The sequence below is a fragment of the Rousettus aegyptiacus genome, unplaced genomic scaffold, assembly GCF_014176215.1.
Source record: "Rousettus aegyptiacus isolate mRouAeg1 unplaced genomic scaffold, mRouAeg1.p scaffold_m13_p_9, whole genome shotgun sequence".
Classification (NCBI taxonomy): Eukaryota; Metazoa; Chordata; class Mammalia; order Chiroptera; family Pteropodidae; genus Rousettus; species Rousettus aegyptiacus.
The window spans coordinates 52,400,433-52,421,352 of NW_023416312.1; positions in this window are offsets into that span (position 1 = coordinate 52,400,433).

Sequence of the window (20,920 nt, forward strand, 5' to 3'; positions counted from 1 at the left end):
AAGTTGCACGCTTCTTTTCTCAAGTTGCTTTCATGAGTCTCCCTTTTACTTTGATCTTTGAAAGTTTTATTATAATGTTTTTTTGTTGTTGCTTTGCAGAAGATCTAAGTTGAATTTGGTGAGTTATGAGCTTTATAAACTTGGATATTCAGAATTTGGAAGTTCTCAGCTATTATTTCTTTAAATAATCATCTCTCTCCACTTCTCTTCTTCTGGGACTCCAATAATTCATAGATCCTTCCTTTGATAATATCCCATAGATCACGTTGACTTTCTTCACTCTTTTTCATTCTATTTTTTTCCTTTTTCTTCTGACTAAATCATTTCAAATTCCCTGTCTTCTAATTCATAGATTCTTTCCTCTGGTTCATCCATTCTGTACTGATTCTCCCTATTACATTTCTTAATTTAATTCATTGTCTATTTCATTCCAAGAACTTCTGTTTGTTTCTTTTTTATGGTTTCTACTTCTGTTAAACATCTCATTTGTTCTTGTATTGTTTTTCTGAATTTACAGAATTGCCTTTCTGTGATTTTTGTAGTTCATTGAGCTTCCTTAAAACAGCTATTCTGAATTCTTTATCAAGTAAATTACAGATATCTAGGTCTTTGTTGTCAGTTACTGAAAGATTATTGTGATCCTTTGGTAGTATCGTTTCCTTGATTTCTCATCTTCTTTGAAGTCTTATATTGCTGTCTTAACATTTGCAGTAGCAGTCACCTCCTCCAGTCTTTATTAACTGACTTTGAGTGAGAAATGCCTTTCAACAGCCCTCCTAGAAATTCTGATTCTTTCTCAAGCTAACCATGGACATATCTGTTCCATGCTTCTTCTTTTCTCTTGTTGTAGAATTTTTAAGATTTTATGCCTTTTCTCAATCCTGTAATGCACTAGGCCCATTGCTGATTGCCCTGCTCCCCCGTTTTTTGCTTTAACAATGGTGGAGCTAAAGCTCAAGTTTATGGTCACTCCTTTGCCCAAAGATATGGACAAACTTCTTGCAAGTGCTTACTAGCCAGCTGCAAAATCTTGCTCTTGACACTGTCAGGAGCACACACAGAGACAGTGGAATGGGATGTGAAATGGAGGGTGGAATGAGGTGCAGAGAGCACTTGCTGTGCTCATGGATCAGTTGGGGAATCCATTGCTGAGGCATCCCTAGTGGTTCATGGGAGTGTTTATTAATGGAGTCTATGGCACAATTAGGAGGACTTTTGTTCCTTTAATGTCTTACAAATGTCCTATCTGCCTCTCTCTCAGCCTTTTCCTGTCCCTAGTCATGCAGCTCTTGACTCAGCACTATGAATGAGGTAAGAGAGAAATGGGCCTTTTTGGCAATGTCTCACACATATGAGGAAGCCAGTAACTCACTCATACACTCTCACTTTCCCATAAGGAAGAAATCACAGACTGATAAGGTCTTACTTGGCAATAAGCTGTGATGCCTTGGGAGAGGAGTGATGAGTAAAGAGAAACTATTCCTTTTACTCTCTCCAATAAATCCAAACTTATATATTTTTTTTAATTTTATTCCAATGGTGTGCTGGAACTTCTCTGCTGGAAACCTGGACTTCCACAAATATTCCATCATATGAAAGTGAGTGATTGTGTAAGACAGTGTTCTCTAGAGGTTCTGAGACCATGATCAAGTAGGGCTGCAGCCAGTTTACAGGCTACTGCATGGTCCAAAGGTAGAACCAACGACTATTTGCTTATCACCTGATGTATGGGTGGGCAAGACTCCTCCAAGGTATTCTGTTGTATAATGCTAGACCCCACAGCTCCCACAAAGATATTTTTGTCCATGGATAAATGCCAAATTGTTGTCATTGAGAAGATGAATATGACAAGAGATATTTTATTCAGCCATGTTGTTGATGTCTCCCAAGAGGACATTTAAAATTATGAATGTTCATTAAATTTTATCAAATGATTTTCAGTATCTATTATAATGTACATTTGAATTTGTCTTTTTTAATCTGTTAATATTTATAATTTTAGGATAATATTAACCAATCTTACATCGATAGAATAAATCTCACTTAATAATACTGCACTATTTTCATATTGATTTCTGGATTCAATTTGTTAATATTTTATTTAGAAGTTTCATATTCATAAGTGAGGTTAATTTCTCTTAATCTTTTTAATTATTTTCTGTTCTTTCCTTGCCTGATTTTCAGTTCGGATTTATGGTAGCTAGTTCAGTTTCTAATTAACTCCTGGACAATGCTTGTTTGAGTGGTAAAGTTCAATTTCTTTACTCGAATTCATATTAGATGGTTATACTCAGTACTGTTTTCCAGAACCTCAGCAACCTCTCTCTCTGTTATGTACCATCTTCCTCATTGAGTAATATCAGAACCTAAACTTATGCTGTAGCAGTCTTTTCCAGATGCAAAAATGCAACATGGATTAGTTGTATTGTAAATGCTCCATTTGCTACCCTACCACATCTGAAGTCCATTTCCTGTCCTCTTTGCCTGTTCTGTGTCCTTAGATTTTGATTCTTGTGTACTTCATCATCTAGAATCTCTTGCTAGCTGGCCTCTGGTTGGCTTTGACAAATGGTATGAACTCATAATAAATGGGAAGACAGAGGGACAAAGAGTACCTGTTTTTGCTTCCTTTCATCTCTCTGCTATGGACTGAATTGTGTCTCTTTCAAAATTCATGTATTGAAGCTCTAATGTGATTATATATGAAGATAGGCCTCATAGGAAGTAATTAAGTTTAATTAAGGTCATAAAGTATAATCCTAATCTGATAGGAAGGGTGGCTTATAAGAGAAGGAAGAGATTCCTTCTTCCCTCTCAGCACATACACTGAGAAAAAAGTATGCGAACACAGTGTAAAGGTGGTGATCTACAAGTCAGAAAGAGAGACTTTACAGAAACTAAATCAGCCAATAACTTTATCTTTGAGTTCCAAGCCACTAGAAGTGTAAGAAATAAATTTATGTTTTTAAGTTTACTCAGTCTATGATATTTTGATATGGCAGCCTGAGCTGACAAACGCATCTCCTATTTTGGTGTTAGGCTTCTGATAGTAGCTGCATCTCCCCTTTAACACAGTTTCCACTGAAATACCCTCATAAACTAATACTTTTTACTGGGTCTTGATAACATTATTTCCTCCAATTGCATTGATCTATCATGTCATTATTTCCTCCTTGGGGTGGTAGTGGTTTTCCAGTATTACTTGTCTATAAGTGTCATAATATGCCTCATTTATCCCTTTAGCCCTGCTCACATTTCACTAATACTACCTTCATTTACAATTTCTTCATTCGTACTATCTAGAGTGAATTCTGTTTCCTGTCAGGACCCTGACTAGTTTCCCAAGAGAGAAGTGTCCTATATTTCCTTTAAAAAAAAAGAGGTAGCACCAAAAGTAGAAGTTAGAAATATACTATTTAATATTTCAAAATTATACTGACACAGTATTTAAGAAAAAAAAATTAAGTCCAGGATTGTTCTTCCCTACTTTAAGACCCACGGTAAAGTATTCAGATACAGTTTCCAGGTAGATGCAACTACAGTCCCTAGCCAAATGTTATTTGCAATGGCTGCACCCTCTTATTATAGGAGTTTGACTATAGAGACTACCTTGCCCTCTAAACCAAATTTAGTTTTGATGACAGGGATTAAAGAAAAAGAAATGGGTGTATTTGGTGCATTTAGATGGCAAAGAAACTCCAGTTAGGTGGTACTGTTAACAGTAGAAATGGATAAATGGCTAAGATGTCTGCAAAGCCTCAATAAGCATTGCATAAGTATTCTGGATGAAAAATATAGTCACAGTCAAAAGATCGAATACAAGTGACTGCTAATAAAAAAAAAACATATAACGAGCAAGGTTAGTTATAAACAGTGCATTTATTTGGATATGCTACCAGAGATTCTGTTGGCCTTTCAGTCAACAAGTTTGGTTGGAAAACTAGGTGAACACCCATGCCACCTCAGTTACATTTAATACTTACATTTCCAGCAACCAACTACTATGGAATTTTCACTGATATTATGCAGTAATTGTTTTTGTGACATCCAAAGTGGCAAGATAGCAGGAAAAAAAGTAGAAATATTTTTCTATTCTATAACTTGATATTTGTTGTCTCTTCTTATATATAGTGATCTATGAGACAATTAATGTGCACACATTCTAAGATGAATATGCAGATGAGCAAAACTGAAAAATTGGAATGCACAAGTGTATTATATGCACTATATTACCGTCTGGAATAATAAACAAACTTACTTGTGGTTGAATGCATTTTGTTCACAGCATGTTCTTTTTATATCACTCCTTACCTGTCACCTTCCACTGAAATGTGCTGTATTTCAGGTACTGAGTCTGGTTTTCTTGACATAGTTATTGATTTCTGTCCCTTTCAATTTAATTCATGTGAAAATACTCATGGTGTCTTGACATATACCTGTGGTTAATAATTGCATTGATCTATCATGGGCTAAGTAAAAGAGAACATGCTGGTGATAGATGAATCTAAGCTTATTAAAATTTATAAGAGGAGTAATTTGACTGAGGATCAAATTAGGAAAAGCCTATAAAGTGTTTAAGATGGTGACTAGCTGTTTCTATTATTCTAATTTTCATTGAATATCAAATATAAAATTAAATCAAAATTGGTCACTCATGAAACATGTTCATTATTTCACATTCCAAGATCCAATATTTTAAAGAAATACCTAAAAATAGGATCTTATAAAAGAAAAATGTCTCCATATTTTATTTTATTTCACTTTTCTTGTTTTTATGAAATTTGATATATTTATATAAAGCAAATGCATTTTTATAAAAATAATACACTCTTGCAAAAATTTAAACAATTAAAAGTAGACAGAAGAAAGTATATTTTTACTTCTAAAATACCACCACTATTAACAAAATATAATGAGCACCATGCTGTACATACAAATACAGACACACATAAATATTTTCAATATATAATATCAGTAGAATACCTCATACATTGGGAGACATAATCACATAAAGCCATAAGGGTTATTAAAATTAAATTAGATATCATAGTTATATCAAGAACAACTAGAGCCCTATAAGAGATTATCAAAAGAATGTAGGATTTTCTCATTTCTACATGTTTTAACATTGGTAAGTTAGAAGATATCTAAGTATCTTAAATGTCAAAGACTTGCAAAATACAATAAATAATGCAGCAACTTGAGTAGAGGTTAGAGATTCTGTGAGTGAATGAAAGAATTAAGTAATATTTTAATTTACAAAACATAATCCTTGTGTCAAATCTTCTCCAAAATATACAGTCTTTTGTATAGACTATCAATAAGGTGCAGTGTTTCCCATAAGCATAGTCATGATGAACAGAATTACCATTCTATCATTGGTCATTAAGAAATCTTAAATATCTATTTATTGGTTTTGTGTTTATCCAAATAAACAAAACTGATAGAATGGATGGAGGCATATATTTTATATATATAAATATTTTAAGAAATTAGCTCATTTAATTGTGGAGGCTGGCAATTCCTAATGTGTGGGGTGTGTTGGCAGGCTAGAGATTAAGATAAAAGTTGATGTTATGGTACTGAGTCTAAAATATGCAGGGCAGGCTAGGAAGATGAAAGTATAGCCAGGGTTTCTGTGCTGCAGTCTTGAGGCAGAATTTCTTCTTCTTTGGGAAACCTGTCTTTGGTCTAGAGGGCTTCAGCTGATTAAATAAAAGCCCACTCATGTTGTAGAGGGTAATATGATTTACTCAAATACTACTGGTTTAAATGCTAATTACGTCTAAAATAATTCCTTTATCACAGTATCTAGATTGGTATTTGACCAAATGGCACTATAGCTTAGCCAAGTTGATACATAAACTAATCATCAATCTGTGAAGTTATCTCCCCAAATTCCTTAGAATAACAAAATTTCTTTTTCATTGATTTGGTACATTTTATATTCTGAGATTTGGAAATCAGTATAGATTTTTAAGAAACTCAAGCTCAAAGTATTAATGTTTTAATGTTAACAAACATATTTATATTTTGGTATGTTAAGTGTTAGTAATTCAAGAAATTTTGGCTCATTAAATAAAAATAAAAATTTATAAATATAAATTAATATATAATTGAATAATTAATTTAGTTTTATTTAATTTAAATTGAAATCTTTCTAAGCTTACATAATGAGGACATTTAGAATGAAAATTCCATGAAGACAGGGATTTCCTTTTGTTTTACCCATCGCTAATTTCTAAGTGCCAATAACATAACTTACCCAATAAGTTCTTCATAAATATTTGTAGAATAAATCTAAGAAAATTCAAGACTCACCACACATTTGATTTTACGGGAACAATTTGAATACTTGAAGGAAACAAAATAAATTTATAAATGCAATTTATAATATTTATAAAAATATTTATAAAAATTTAAGTTGTAAAAACTTCCTTAAAGTATATGATTTGGATAACTAGTTAAATATATGAATACAATGATACTTGTAAAGTGAAATAAAAACCTTAATGAATAACTAGCTTTATGAGTTTGTAACTTTAATAAATTACATATTAATTTTATAGCTAATGAGAGGGTGTAAAAATCTTCACACTTGACAAATAGGTCAATATTTACTATATTTATAGACAATTTAATTTTAATTTCATTGATATTTAGCAGGAAAAAAGTAAAGAAAAAATTAAAGAATTACTGTATTTCAGACAAATGATTCATCATAAAGAGATATTAATTGTTGAGTTCCCTAAAGTGTTTTTAAATATTACAAAAGAATTATTAAAAGGTTAGAGTCATTTGTGCTATATTTTTACATGAATTTTTACTACACTTTTCTACCTTACGCAACACAGCAAATTGGTTAAGAATATGAACACCAAAATCAAATTTTCTGAGTTTGAAACCTAGCTTCATCACTTACCAAGGAAGAAAGTTACTGAACTCATGTGTTTCAGTTCCTTTATCTTTAAAACAAGAAAAATAGTGATACCTGTCTCCTAACATTATTGTGTGGATTGCACAAGATCACTCCTGTTAAGTATTCTGAACGGTATCTGGCACATATGTCTTTTATTAGGTATAGCATTTATTAGCTTCCTGCTAGAAAAGGCAAGAAAACTATTCTGCATTTCTCCCCAAGTACCTACACCCAATTCATGAGTTTTCTTAGTAACAAATTTTGGTTATATAAAAATGATTGTATAATCTGTATAACCATTTCAGTAATCATTATTCCTGCCATGTTTTGTTTCAATTCTATCAAAAAATGAAAAGGATTCAATGCATGCCACCAGTCCTTTTTATCTTGGCTTCTTCATTCCTCAGTTCTTAATTTGTATTAATTCCTTTGTTGACTAGATTTCATCATCAAGTAGAATGTGTTTTATATCTGTTTTTTTAAGATCATAGATACTATTTTTTTAAATTTCTTGTGTGTTTGAAAATGTATTCTGCCTTCTAATACAGTGCCACTAACCACATGTGGCTGCTGAACATTTGAAATGTGACTAATCCCAAATGATATGTGCAAAATACACAGATTTCAAAGATTTAGTAGGAATATATTTCAGTAATAATCTTTATATTGATTTTATACTAATGTTGAAATGATATTTTGCAAATACTGGCTTACATAAAATATATCATTAAAGTTAATTTCCCATGTTACTTTTAACTTTTAAATGTGGCTATTAGAAAATGTGAGACTACATATATGACTCACATTACATTTCTATTAAAAAGTACTGCCTCAGAACTTTATATTCTCTGATATAATGAATCCCTTGTAAGCAGCTTAATTATTATATCTGGATTCCTCTAGGATTATATCTTCTTTATTTTTGACATTTCATAACTTCACTCATATATGTGTTGATGTTGAAATGTATCAATTTTGTCTTAGAGAATGCAGTGATGACATCAATTTTTCAACCCTTGTATAACCATTTTTTTTGCCATGTAACTTGTAAGTGTTCTCCTATGTGGGTGGGTCGACCTGCCCCACGCCTTGATCCTGCTGTCTAACGTGACTTGCTTTGGCCAATGGGATATTAGCTGGAATGATGTACTCAGAGGCTTAAAGTGTGCACCTTGGAAATTGCTCTCTCTTACACCTGTGTTGTAGCCAAGGGAATATACCCAACTAATCATATAAAGGGTTGGACACACTGAGCATAACTAAGTCACTTGGTTACCAGATTCAAGACTAGCCTATATCAACCAATAGCAGGCAGAATTCAAGACATGTGAGTGAAACCAGTGAAGGTCAGCAGAGCTGCCTAACTGACCACTCCAGATACATGAGCAATGAACACTTGTATGCCAATGAGTCTTTGTATTTATTTTTTTTATGTAGCAATAAATAGCTGATAAAGTCTTAGAGCTATAGGTTCAAATCTCTAATTCAAGATAATTTATTTTTAGTATATCTTAAAATAGCTTGTCTATTTCATTTATTCAGAATTCTTTAGGAAAACCAGTTGTGAATATGCTGGATCTCAATTGCTATATCTCATAGCATTTTTTTTCTTTCTAATCAAAAACACCTTTTTCCCAATTTTTTTTTATTTTCACATATCCAAAGTTCATTACCACAGTTGTGTTCTAAGTTATATTTATAATTGTGGCATGGCTTCTAGTATGGTTTATTTTCTTTCTTAAATATTTAAATTTATTTTTAACTATAGTTGTCATACAATATTATATTAGTTTCAGGTGTACAACATAGTGATTAGACATATATATAACTTATGAAAATATCACCCCAATTAATCTAACACCTGCATGACACCATATAAAGTTATTATAATATTATTGATTATATTCCTCATGCTATACTTTATATCCCTCTGACTATTTCGTAACTACCAATTTGTACTTCTTAATCCCTTCCTCTCTTTCATCCACTTCCCCAAACCCTCCTATCAGGCAACTCTAAAATGTTCTCTAGATATATGAGTTTGTTTCTGTTGTATTTGTTTATTTTGTTCTTTAGAGTCCACATATAAATGAAATCATATGGCATTTGTCTTTCTCTGTCTGATTCATTCTGCTTAGCTCAATACCCTTTAGGTCCATACATTTTGTTTCAGATGGCATGATATCTTTCTTTCTTTCTTTCTTTCTTCTTTCTTTCTTTTTTCTTCTTTATTGTCGTAGTGGTGTCGTTGTGTAGTTTAGGTGAGGTTTATGCTTGGTCTGAGGTTGGGAGGCGTTTAGTTTCTTTTTTCGATGCTTTCTTGCTTTCTCGCTTCTTTCTATTCTTCTTCTTTCTTTCTTTCTTTCTTTCTTTCTTTTCTTCTTTTCTTTTCTTTTCTTTCTTTCTTTCTTTTCTCTATTTCTTTCTCTCTTTCTCTCTCTCTCTCTCTCTTTCTTTCTTTCTTTCTTTCTTTCTTTCTTTCTTTCTTTCTGGCTGAGTAATATTCCATTGTATATACGGACCACCTCTTCCTTATCCATTTATCCAATGATGGTCACCCAAATTGCCTCCATATCTTGGTTATTGTAAATAATGATGCAATGGACATATGGATGCACATGTCCCTTCAAAGTAGTATTTTGAGTTTCTTTGGATAAATACACAGAAGTGGGATTACTGGGTCCCACTTTGTCTTTCATTATAGCCTTTATTTTAAAGTCTATTTTGTCTGGTATAAGTATTGCTATCCCAGATTGTTTTAATTTACATTTTCATGAAATATATTTATCCATCTCTTTACTTTCAGTCTGTGCCTTAATCTGAAATGAGTCTCCTGCAAGTAGCCTATGTAAAGGTATTGTTTTCTTATCCATTTAGCTACCCTATCTTTTGATTAGAACATTTAATGTTTTTTTTCCTTTTAAAGTAATTGTTGGCATGTAGTTATTGCCATTTTATCATTCATAATTTTTACATATTTTTTTCTCCTTAAAGAAGCCCCTATAACATTTCCTGTAATACCGGCTTGATGTTGACAAACTCCTTTAGCTTTTTCTTCTCTTGAAGTTCTTTATCTGTTCTTTGATTCTAAATGATAGCTTTGCTGGATAGAGTAATCTTGGTTGTAGATTTTTGCTTTTCATCACTTTAAATATTTTGTTCCAATCCCTTCTGGCCTGCAAAGTTCCTGTTGAGATATAAGTTGACAGTTAGAAATCAGAGCTCCCTTTTAGACAACTGTTTTTCTTTTGCAGCTTTTAAGATTCTCTCTTTGTCCTTACCCTTTGGCATTTTAATGATGATGTGTCTTGCTGTGGGCCTCTTTTGGTTCATCTTGTTTGGGACTCTCTGTGCTCCATGGGGTTGTATGTCTATTTCTTTTCACCAAGTTAGTGATGTTTTCTGTCATTATTTCTTCAAATAGGTTTTCAATTCCTTGCTCACTCTTTTCTCATTCTGGTACCCCTATGAGGCAAATATTGTTACACTTGATGTTGTCCCAGAGGCCCCTTAAACTATCCTATTTGTTTGGATTCTCTTTTCTTGTCACTCTTCTGATTAGGTGTCTTCTGCTACCTTGTCTTCTAAATCACCAATTTAATCCTATACTTCATCTAATCTGTTGATTCCTTCTAATGTATTTTTCATTTCAGTTATTGTATTCTTCATTTTTATGTTTTCTATCTTTATTATTATGTTTTCTATCTCACAGAGTTCAACTATTCTTCCCCTAAGGTTGTTGAGCATTCTTATAGCCAGTGTTTTGAACTCTGCATCTGGTAGATTATGTGTTTCCATTTATTTAGTTATTTTTCTGGAACTTTGTTCTGTTCTTTTAGTTGGTAAATGTTTCTTTGTCTCCCCATTATGGCTTCCTCCCTGTGTTTCTATGTATTAGGTAGGATTCCTAAGTCTCCTTAATTAGAAGAGTGGCTTTATGTAGTAGGTGTCCTGTGGTGGGGCTTAATGGCATAGTCTTCCCTGGTCACCAGAGCCAGGTATTCAAGATGTGTTCCTTGTGTGAGCTATTGGTGAACCTCCTATTACAGTTGTGCCTTAGTTGCTGTTTGCGCATTGATGAGAAAGATTGGCCCATGAGCTGACTGGTTGTAAGGATTGGTCAATGCAGGGTTAATGTAGAACATGGCCCCTCCACATACTCAGAAGACTGATAACCAACGAACAATAGCCAAAGAAAGCAGTACACAAAGAACTTTCAGCAATGCTTACTCTCAAGGACATTTTCTGCTGTTCCCATGGACATTATCTGCTTCTGTAATCAAGCAGTATATCTTGCTCCCATCTGTTTGAGAAGGCTGCTGCTCCACCAATGAGATTACCCTTCCCTCAGCCTGTGTGCATAAAATCTCTGCTTGCTCTTGGTCAGCTGCTTTATTCCTGCAGCTTCAACCAGTTGCTGCTGAAGCTTCCCTGTGTTGTGAGTAATAAATGGCATTTTTCACCCTTCTGGTCCTCTTCGTAGTTCTTCCAAAATATCCAAACCCGGGTGCAAGTTCCAGGCTTGGGTCTCCTGCATTACCAGCAGTGCATTTCAGAAAGTTCATAGCCAGCAGTGCATTTCAGAAAGTTCCCTGGTTGAGTTGACCTTGATCGAGAAGAACATTTCTGGTGGTGATCTGCTAGAGGGAATTCCAGGGTGGGCCCCCGGGTCCATGTTTTTTGAGGTGGCAAGCCTTTTAGAATCCTGTAGCATACCAAGGGAATGGGGGGATTCTCTTAACACACCTATGGTTTTACTAAAAGTATGAGAATTGTGTTCTTAAAACAAAAAGAAGGATCTGTGGGCTGTAGCAGCCGCAGTGAGCTGGCCCCTCCTGCAGGCCCTGAGTAAGGCTACTGCTAAACAGTTGCAGGCTGAAGAAAGGGTGAAGAAAATGGAAGAGGAAGTAAGGCTATAAAGTGTTCAGCAAGTAACACAGGCCAATAGCAAGGATATTCTGGGACAACAGTTAGAACAGACTAGTAAACAACTGCTGGACCCAGCCTGCCACTTTGTGAAAGTTTGGAGGCTATAGCTAATGAAAGCTTGCATATAGGCAATAATTGCACAGTCTGAATAGAATAGTAAGTAGGACCTCACAGCAGAAAGTGAATCTGAGTCAGATGAGGAAGCAGAGGTGTCCCTCCCAGAGGAAGCCACATTTGTGTCTTGGGCCTGCCTGGTAATTGTTCAAAAACTAAAAACTTGACAAGAATGTCTGAGGGACAAGATCCAAGGAACCTGCCTCCTCCCCTTAAAAATCTATACACATCCACCAGACCATGTATGTCAGGGGAGTTGGTGGAATTGGCTGCCAAGAAAGGATCAGAGTCCATCGTGGGGTGGCTACTTTGCTTTTGGGGATGAATTAATCCAGACGGCCTCTGTTACTACCCACCCTTATTTGTGCCAATGCATACATGGGGCAATTCAATATGCAGAAAATGCATCTCTGTTGAATTGGCTCATGGCGGCTGCTCTGCAGCTTGGCCAAATGAAGGTGATTTGCTGATGGCCCAGCCATGCTGGATGTCTATGACAGAACTGCAGGTGTTCCTTAGGAATATGGAAATGTGGCATGCTATTTACATTGAATCATTTGAGGACTCTGATGTGCCATTTACTGCAGGTATGTGGGACTGCATCATCCAGATGGCTCTGCCAGCCTATTATGGTACTTTGGTGCCCATATTGTCCATCCTAGTGGGGAGAACAGTTCAAGTGATGACACATACTTTTGCCCATTTGGGGGAAATTGAACTGGCCTGGCAGAAACAGGGGGGCTGACGGGTCCAGGGAAAAGAGAGAAAGTCAATTGTGGGTGTGTTGGTGGAAAGTAAGGATGGCCCGGTAAAGGTGACCAGAAGGCAACTATGAACAGATCTGTTAAGAGCCAGGGTTGACCCAAAAATGATTGATAAACAACCCAATACAGTACTGATAGCTCTGTGGCAGTGGTTTAAATCAGAGCAAAAATTCCAACCCCTGCTCGACAGGCAGGTAGCTGTTCACGCCTTGGAATGGACCTCAAGCAGAGGGCACTCTTGATCCTCAGCACTCTTGATCCTCAGCCTCCTTGCCTGGATGACTTTTTCAGGACCAGGACAGGTACAAAATATTCACCCAGTCAAAGATTAATTCGCCTTTACCTGGGAAGAACACCAAAGGACCTTCACTATCCTGCCTATGGGGTATCTACTTAGCCCCACTATTTGTCATGGTTTTTTGGCTAAGGATATATCTGACTGGGCTAACCCTCCACCATACAATTGTACAATTATATCGATGATGTCATGCCAACCTCTGACTCTCCTTCAGACTTTCAGCAAGCCATACCCTGCCCTCACCTTTTCCCAGCCTCTGTAGAACTGTCAAGGGTAAATAAAATACTTCTAGAGATTACAAAATATATTTATAAATTTTCCAACCTAAAGGATATTAAATGCTTACTTTCTAACTGCCATTAGAAATTGAGATTTCTGAGAGTTAGGAATTCATATTATGATTGAAAGATAAATGTATATGTTTAGTTACAGAAGGTATAAGTTATAGAGATTTATTTTAAAGGAGATTAAGGGAAAGTAGTTTGTCTTAAAGTTAGTTATTTCCAAATGAGTTAGAAGAGGCAAACTGACAGGACAAGATTGGAAATAAATTTAAAAATAAAAAGCAAGTTAATACAAAATCAGAGTTGTATTTTCTCTTTCTGCTGAATAAAACAGAGTTTCTGGGACAACTGATCTGCTATTGATATTATAGAAAATGTTTCTGCCTGAAGAAAACAAAAATTCTGTGTTTTATCAGAATAATTTTCCGTGTTTTTTATTGTCTTTATCAGGCCCTTGGCTACTTAAGGAAATTGAATCTCCACAATAGTAAGGCTAAGTTTTGCTAATAATTAAGCAGAGTTGGAGTATTTATTTCCCCCCACATTCCCCTCTGGAATCCCAACACTTTTAATGGATAAGTATTCTTACTTTCATGGTAATGTGATTATTTGCATAAGTTCAATAAGGACCTCTTCTCTTTATAACAGGACATGATTGGAAACTAGTTTTTATTACCAAGACTTTGACTGAAATGTCATATTTGAGAGAAATGCAGACTCGGATATGACCAAACAACTTTAAGGAATTAAGATTGATTTATGGAAGCCAAAAAAAGCCTTTGGAAACATTGGCCTGGTACCTTGCTCTCGTGGTTCTCATCAGCCTTCTCATATGAGCAAAGAATGTCATTTCTTAGCAGGTGCAGGAACCTCAACATATTTTGGAGATATCAAGAAGAGGGGAACTCACCTGAAACCTATAGGTATTGCAGATATCCTCTAAGGACAAGTTCTTGCCTTGATTCTTCTGGCCTTGTGAGGCCTTTTAAATTCAATCTGAAGATTGTAAAATTCTAGCAAAGCAGAATTAAAAGTGCCTATCTGGTTAATTAATATTCTTCCTGGGCTTATGCAAATGGCCAGGACAAGTTTATTGAAATGACTTATTTCACAAATGAATGAGTCTTAATTTGGTAAAAATTGGGGTAGTTAGAGAGGAAAGAAAAAAAAAACACATCTCAATAAGAATTGAAATCTACCTATGTAAACATTAGATTCTTACATTATTCATTGTCTTTTAGGTTTTATTTTATTTTCTACTTATAATTTTGACTGGGTCCTGAATTATTCTAGTTTCCTCCAACATCTGTCCATAGCTCTTCAAAAAATGTTTTTGTTTTGTAATTTTTCTCCCATTCCTTAACTAGGATTTCTTGAAAAGTATAAATGCTTTTTCCAAGCCATGCAAACTAAAGATGGACAATTTGATATAAAATTTGAGAGACTGCCACAACAACTCATGTTGGAACAATTTCGGTATCTGGTGCTATGTGGGCCACACAATGAGTTTGCCTTGGCGTATTAGAACATCATCAGCAACATTTCAAGTTGTGGGAGATACTTTTAGCCTAATACTTAGAAATTTTTATTGATAGCCATACAAACTCAGAAGCTCGTTAATAATTTCTCTGATTATTAATCTTTCCTTTTCTCTTGTTTTCTTAGACATAGGAGATATCTATATAATGGCTACTGTTACCTGTTAAACCCACAGTAACACCTGGGGAAGTTGAGACTCAAATAAACAAAATCATGCAGAAGGTTACTTTGTGTTCATAGTAAACCAAAAACTAACAATACATTAAATTGAATGTCAGACAGTTTAATTCCTCTAATCCCGAAACTCTGCCCCTATTTAGCAGAAAGCAGCCAATCAGTCATCACCTCTCTTCCCTCACAATTGAGAAATGATCACGAGACTGGGGAATGTTGTAGCAGCAATTGTAGTACTTGTTGTACTACACATGTTGTAGCACTTGGAGCAAACCCTTAAACCACTTGGTGACCCTCCTTGGGCTCTTAGGGCCATTACCTGATAACATGTCTGTTTGGCTTATGTGTACTGTAAGTGTTAGGATGTAGTCTTTATTACATGTGTGATATATGGATGCAGTACACAAATGCTCTAAACACCCAGGGACTCCCTGTTCAGAAGAACTGATGCAAAGAATGTGAGGTGGAGGAGCTATGTATGTCAGGGTGGAATATAAGGTTAACTCAGAACATAGCCCCTCCACATACTCAGAAGACTGATAGCCACCCAGCCAGCAGACAAGGAAAGCAGTACACAAAGAGCTTTCAGCAACGCCTTCTCCCATAGATGTTGTCTGTTCCTGTAACCAAGCAGTATACCTTGTTCCCATCTGTCTGAGAAGGTGGCTGCTTCCTCAAAGAGATAATCCCTCCTTCTGCTTGTGTACATAAAAAACTCTGTTTGCTCTTGGTCAGTAGCTTTATTCCTATAGCTTCAACCAGCTATTGCTGAAGCCTCCCTGCCTTGTGAATAATAAATAGCATTTCTTACCCCTTTGGTTCTCCTAGTTGGTCTTCTGGAATATCCATACCTAGGTGCAAGTTCTAGGCCTGGGGCTCCTGTATTACAGCCAGTGAGGGGTGGACCCTACAAAGCAGAATTCACTTTAGCAGGGCTTTGCTGCCTGACCAGTCTGCCCTTTGGGTATGTACTCCTCAGATGCAGCCCTGGGTGGTGCTCTTGCTCTAGTCAAAGACTCCCACTGGATGTGCTGGCCCAAGGCCTTCCTTGGAGGGGTCCAGCCTCAATTTAAGCTCAGCTGCAACCTGTGCACTGCCTGGAACTCACTGGCAAGGGTCACCAGGAAACCCGCAGTTTTCCGCCACCCATGCTGGGCTTAGAGGTGCCTTGAGAGGCCAAGCCTGAAACCAAGGATGGCTGCCACTAGAGGTATGGGGTAAATCAAGGCTAGATGCTGCTTGTTTCAAGTGTGTGACCTTTGACAGATTTTAGTAAAGTCCTCAGCATGGGCCAAAGCAGCCATTTGTATGGGAAAAACAAAAAACAAAAAAAACAAAAACCAAAAACACTGTAGGTGGCTTGAGTGGGCCCACAATTTAGGAGGTGTGGGGTCTCAGGGAATCACCTGGGTAAGACAACCTGTGTTAATCAGGTTGATGGCAGCTGCCTGAGTTTATACACTAAGAGGCGGGAGGGCTCAACAAAGAAACAATTGCCCCTGCAAGCACTTCTGTCTGGGAGAAAGACACCCCTCCAGCCTTCACACTGAAGCCAGACAACTCAGTTCTTTCATGTATATCCCTGGCACTCCTCAAGCAGCTGCCCTAGCACTGGAGCTCAGAGAAAGTGAGTCCATCATCAGTAAGTGTGCATGCTGGCCCTTTAAGAGAAAAGTCTACAACTCCTACAGCTATCCATTTCACTCAGCTACCATCTCTGCTGGTTTTCATAGCTGAAAGTTGTGGGAACTTCTATTCCTGGCACTGGAACTCTGGGATGGGGAACCTGGTGTGGGAATGAGGTCCCTCACTCCTCCAGGGGGACCTGTGCAGTCAAGATATCCCTCCCAAATCTCAACTGCCACACCTGGTTGTGGGACCTGCCCATTTCATGTCTCTGTCCCTCCTACCAGTCTTGAAGTAGCCTCTTCTGTAAATCCTTGGTTGTAAGAATTCTGTTCAGCCAGACATTTGGTGACTCCCAATGATGGTCGTTCTGTAATTTAGATGTAATTTTGATGTGGTCATGAGAGGAGGCTAGCAGTGTCTACCTACTATGCCATCTTGACTGGAGCCTGGTTTCCTTTCTTTTAATGGATTCTTCCTTTCCATTTTTTTTGAGCTATGTACACTCATTTTTCATCTCCTTCTATTGTTTCATTATTTTCTTTCACATTTTGCATCTCCAGCAAATTCTTTCTATGAATATTTGTTGTTCTTAAGATTTTCTGTTTTCTGGAATGATTTCCTCTCTTATTTATAGTCAGGAACTACATTTTGCATGTGTGCCTTTCTTTTTAACTGGAATATGCAGATATCACATGAAGATTACTCCTTGCTTATTATCTTTGAAAAGAGGAACTGTTTATATATATATACATATATATATAAACTCAGTTATTATATATATATATATCAGTTATATGATATATGTACACATATACATATATATGTTATCTATTTTTTATAAAATAGTCTAGAGAACATAACGGGAATGTGGGAAGCAGTCATCAGCTTCAATGCAGGTCTATAGTGATGCTCTCTACCTCTCAGAACTTTCTTGAATATTCTACTTTGAGGGGCATTACTCCTCTTAATTTGAAAGATTAAAGAGATTGGTTTAGTCCTAGATCTGAGCACTCTAATCAAGGGTCATTTGCTAAGATCTTATGGATACTGACGTTTATTTAAGGAAAATCTGTTTACTGGCCAAGTGTGGAAAAAGCACATTCTAGTTTTTTTCTTCTTTTTCTTTCTTGAACTCTTTAAAATCACCTCGTGACCATAATTCTTTCCATTCAAATCTCGCAGTCTTTCGTAATTATTTTTCTTAAATTTGGGATTTAGGGAATTTGAGGTTTGTTGATGTTTATGCCACTGAAAAAGGAGTATTATTTTCTATTTTCTTTTCTTTTGGATATTCTCAGTTGGATTCAAGAAGAGTTAAATTGAAGTAATTTTACTCTTCAATGTTCATTCTTATATAAAATTCAGTCTTCAACTTATATATAACAAAATATGTACACCGAATATGTGAAAGCATGTACATGTGAACAAAGTTTAATTAATTATACAGTCAATTCATCAAAAATGGTTCAAATGTTTATAATACTGAAGTCCTCCAGAATTCTACTAGGCTGCATAATTTTATTATCTTAATCTCTAATGAAAGCATTCTCCAGAAAACCATTTTCATTTATTTCTATCACTGGATAAGACTAGAAATTTGACAGAAATGTACAGAATCTCTTCTTTCTTTCTAGGAGTTGAAAGACTAAATTACTCCTAGTGTAGTGAACAATAAAATACTCCAGGCATCTTCATTTTTTTATTCTTCCACTTGGCAACATTGAAAAAAGAAAAATAAAATGATCGTGTTGCAAGTTCTATTATTCATGATGCTACTGGTGAGATTTTCTTATTACATGATGAAAACAACTGATGCTTCTAAAGGAAAGAACAACATAAGTGAAATTACAGACACACTGATTTTCCTTTGGTGTAGAAAAATATGTAATTCAACATAAAAACACTCCTCTTCCATTCAGTATACTGAGGTTATACTATTATTTAGGTTAGAATATCAATATATTTTCTATACCTAGGTGGAGTGCTGAGTGAGAAGACTTCATTTTCTTTGGTTAAAATATTATATGGCAGAGACATGCCTCTGACTATAATGTGAAATAACTGCATATGGCATTGAAAAATATTTTTTCTAACAACATTTTTTTCTGCTTCTTAAGTAATTGTAGTAGGTCATGGTCAGGCCTGCTATAAACATGAGGATGCAATAAGAAAGAGAAAACAGATATTTGTAACTGTAGGTTCAGTACTGATTTGCCTTATTTGTGAATAGTTAATATATTAAATATTTAGAAATAGCTTTCTTTCTGCTTATTTTTTATGAAAGACAATGAGCCCTTGCATTTTCCCCCTTTACCTCAGACTTATGTACATGATTGCATCAGTAACTAGGGAAACATCAGGAATCTGAGTCACTCTCCGTTTTGTGACCATTGCATATATTATTAACAGTTTCAGTAGTTAAATTAAAGAAAAAGTCACTTAAGCTGATCTGAGTCAGCATACTCTCTGGTTTTCAATCCTGAACTAGCCCATAGATGATTTTTGACTGGGCCTAAAAATAAAAGGGAGATTAGGTAGATAGATGAGATAGATAGATGATAGATAGGTAGATAGTAGACAGACAGATAATTGATAGATGATAGATACATAGATACATAGATAGACTATATACTGTAGAAAATTTCATGAGCACATTTTCACTAAACAATACTATATCACAAATAACTTCTAAATTCCAAGAAATACACTTAGTGACTCAAGGAATATAAAAAGTTAAAATCATTAATATATATTTCTAACATCCTTTCCAGAAAGTTTTCATGAACTTACATTTCCACCAACAGTTTATCAAAATGTTGGATTGTCACCAAACCAATTCTTAGGTAATACTTGGTATTAACACTTGTAAAACAAACAAACAAACAAACAAAAACTTTATAGGGAAATAGAGTAGGAAGTTCCAAGCTCTTGTTCACCCACAGCAACATAAAAAATATGAATCAGAAGCAGTCTAAAAAACACTTTGTAGGAGATCTGGAAAAATAATTAAAGGTTTATAGCAATAAAACATTCAACCAAGAAAAAGCCATCTTCAAAACAGTAGAAAAAATCTGTGGAATTTTCACCCTCCCTGGTGTGGTTGAAGTGGTCTTAGTCTTGCATAGTAGCAAACCACTTCCTGGTCCTGAACTTTGAAATAGAAAATGCACATTTTATTTTATTTGTAAATTGCCCTGTATTTTATTCTAACTTGGTTGGAGATGCCTGAAGGCATGACTCATCTCTAGATCATGTAACTTGGAACATAGGCTGGAAAAGTATCAGGTACTTTGTTAAACCGCAAGAAGGCTATACACCCACAAATGCCTGGGGCAGAAAATACAACAGACCATCTAAGGCCCAGAGAAGATGGAATGCAATTCCTTGGAAAACTGGGACATTCAAAAAAAGCCATTTTTACAGAGAAAATTCAGAAAGTCAAATTCATGTCCAAACAAAACGCATACTCAAAAAAGTTTAGGGAAATTCAGCTTTCACTTTGGATTGATTCCTAGACTTAGAACAAATATAGCTAATTGGCGAGGGACTGCTCCAGAACAGACAATCAGGAAGACTGAGAGAGGAGGCTGCTTGATTTCTCTCCTTTTTTGGAAGGGTAATTTTTTTGTTTGTTTGTTTGTTCATTTCAACTACTTGTATTCAAGACATCTCAGATTGGAGAAGCATGGCAAGTGAGAGACATCTCCAGATCTCTCCTCTTGAAACACCAATAAGCTTAACATGTAAAACTCAACAATAACAACAAAAAAACACCCAAACTGCACACCAGCATGTCTAAGCTTGGGATATGAGTATAAGAGCTACCACAGGTCAGAACCTGGGTGTCAGGTGGTGGTCTGGGATAAATAAAGCTATCTCTCGCAGCTGTCAGAGCTCCTTGCAGGAAGAAGAGAGAAGAGAAGTAGGATGAGTTCCCTAAATAGCCCTGCCTGGGAGTGCTATGAGCTCCACATGACCAACAGCAGGGCCCAGTCATAGGGCAGAAGACAGAAAAGGAGGGTGGCAGAGAAACAACAGTTGATTTTTACCAACTGTGATTGCAAAATCGAGGCTGAGTCGCCTCTCTCAACCCCAACCCAGAGGGTTGCACCCCCCATATCCTCTGAGAACAAACATAGCAAAAACCAGGGAAATTTGAGCAAACACTATCCAAACTGTCACTAACACTGACAGAGACTGAGATTGAGAGTAGTGAGTGCACTTAAACATCTATAAGAAAACAAAAGGCATTATTAAGGCTTTAAATAAA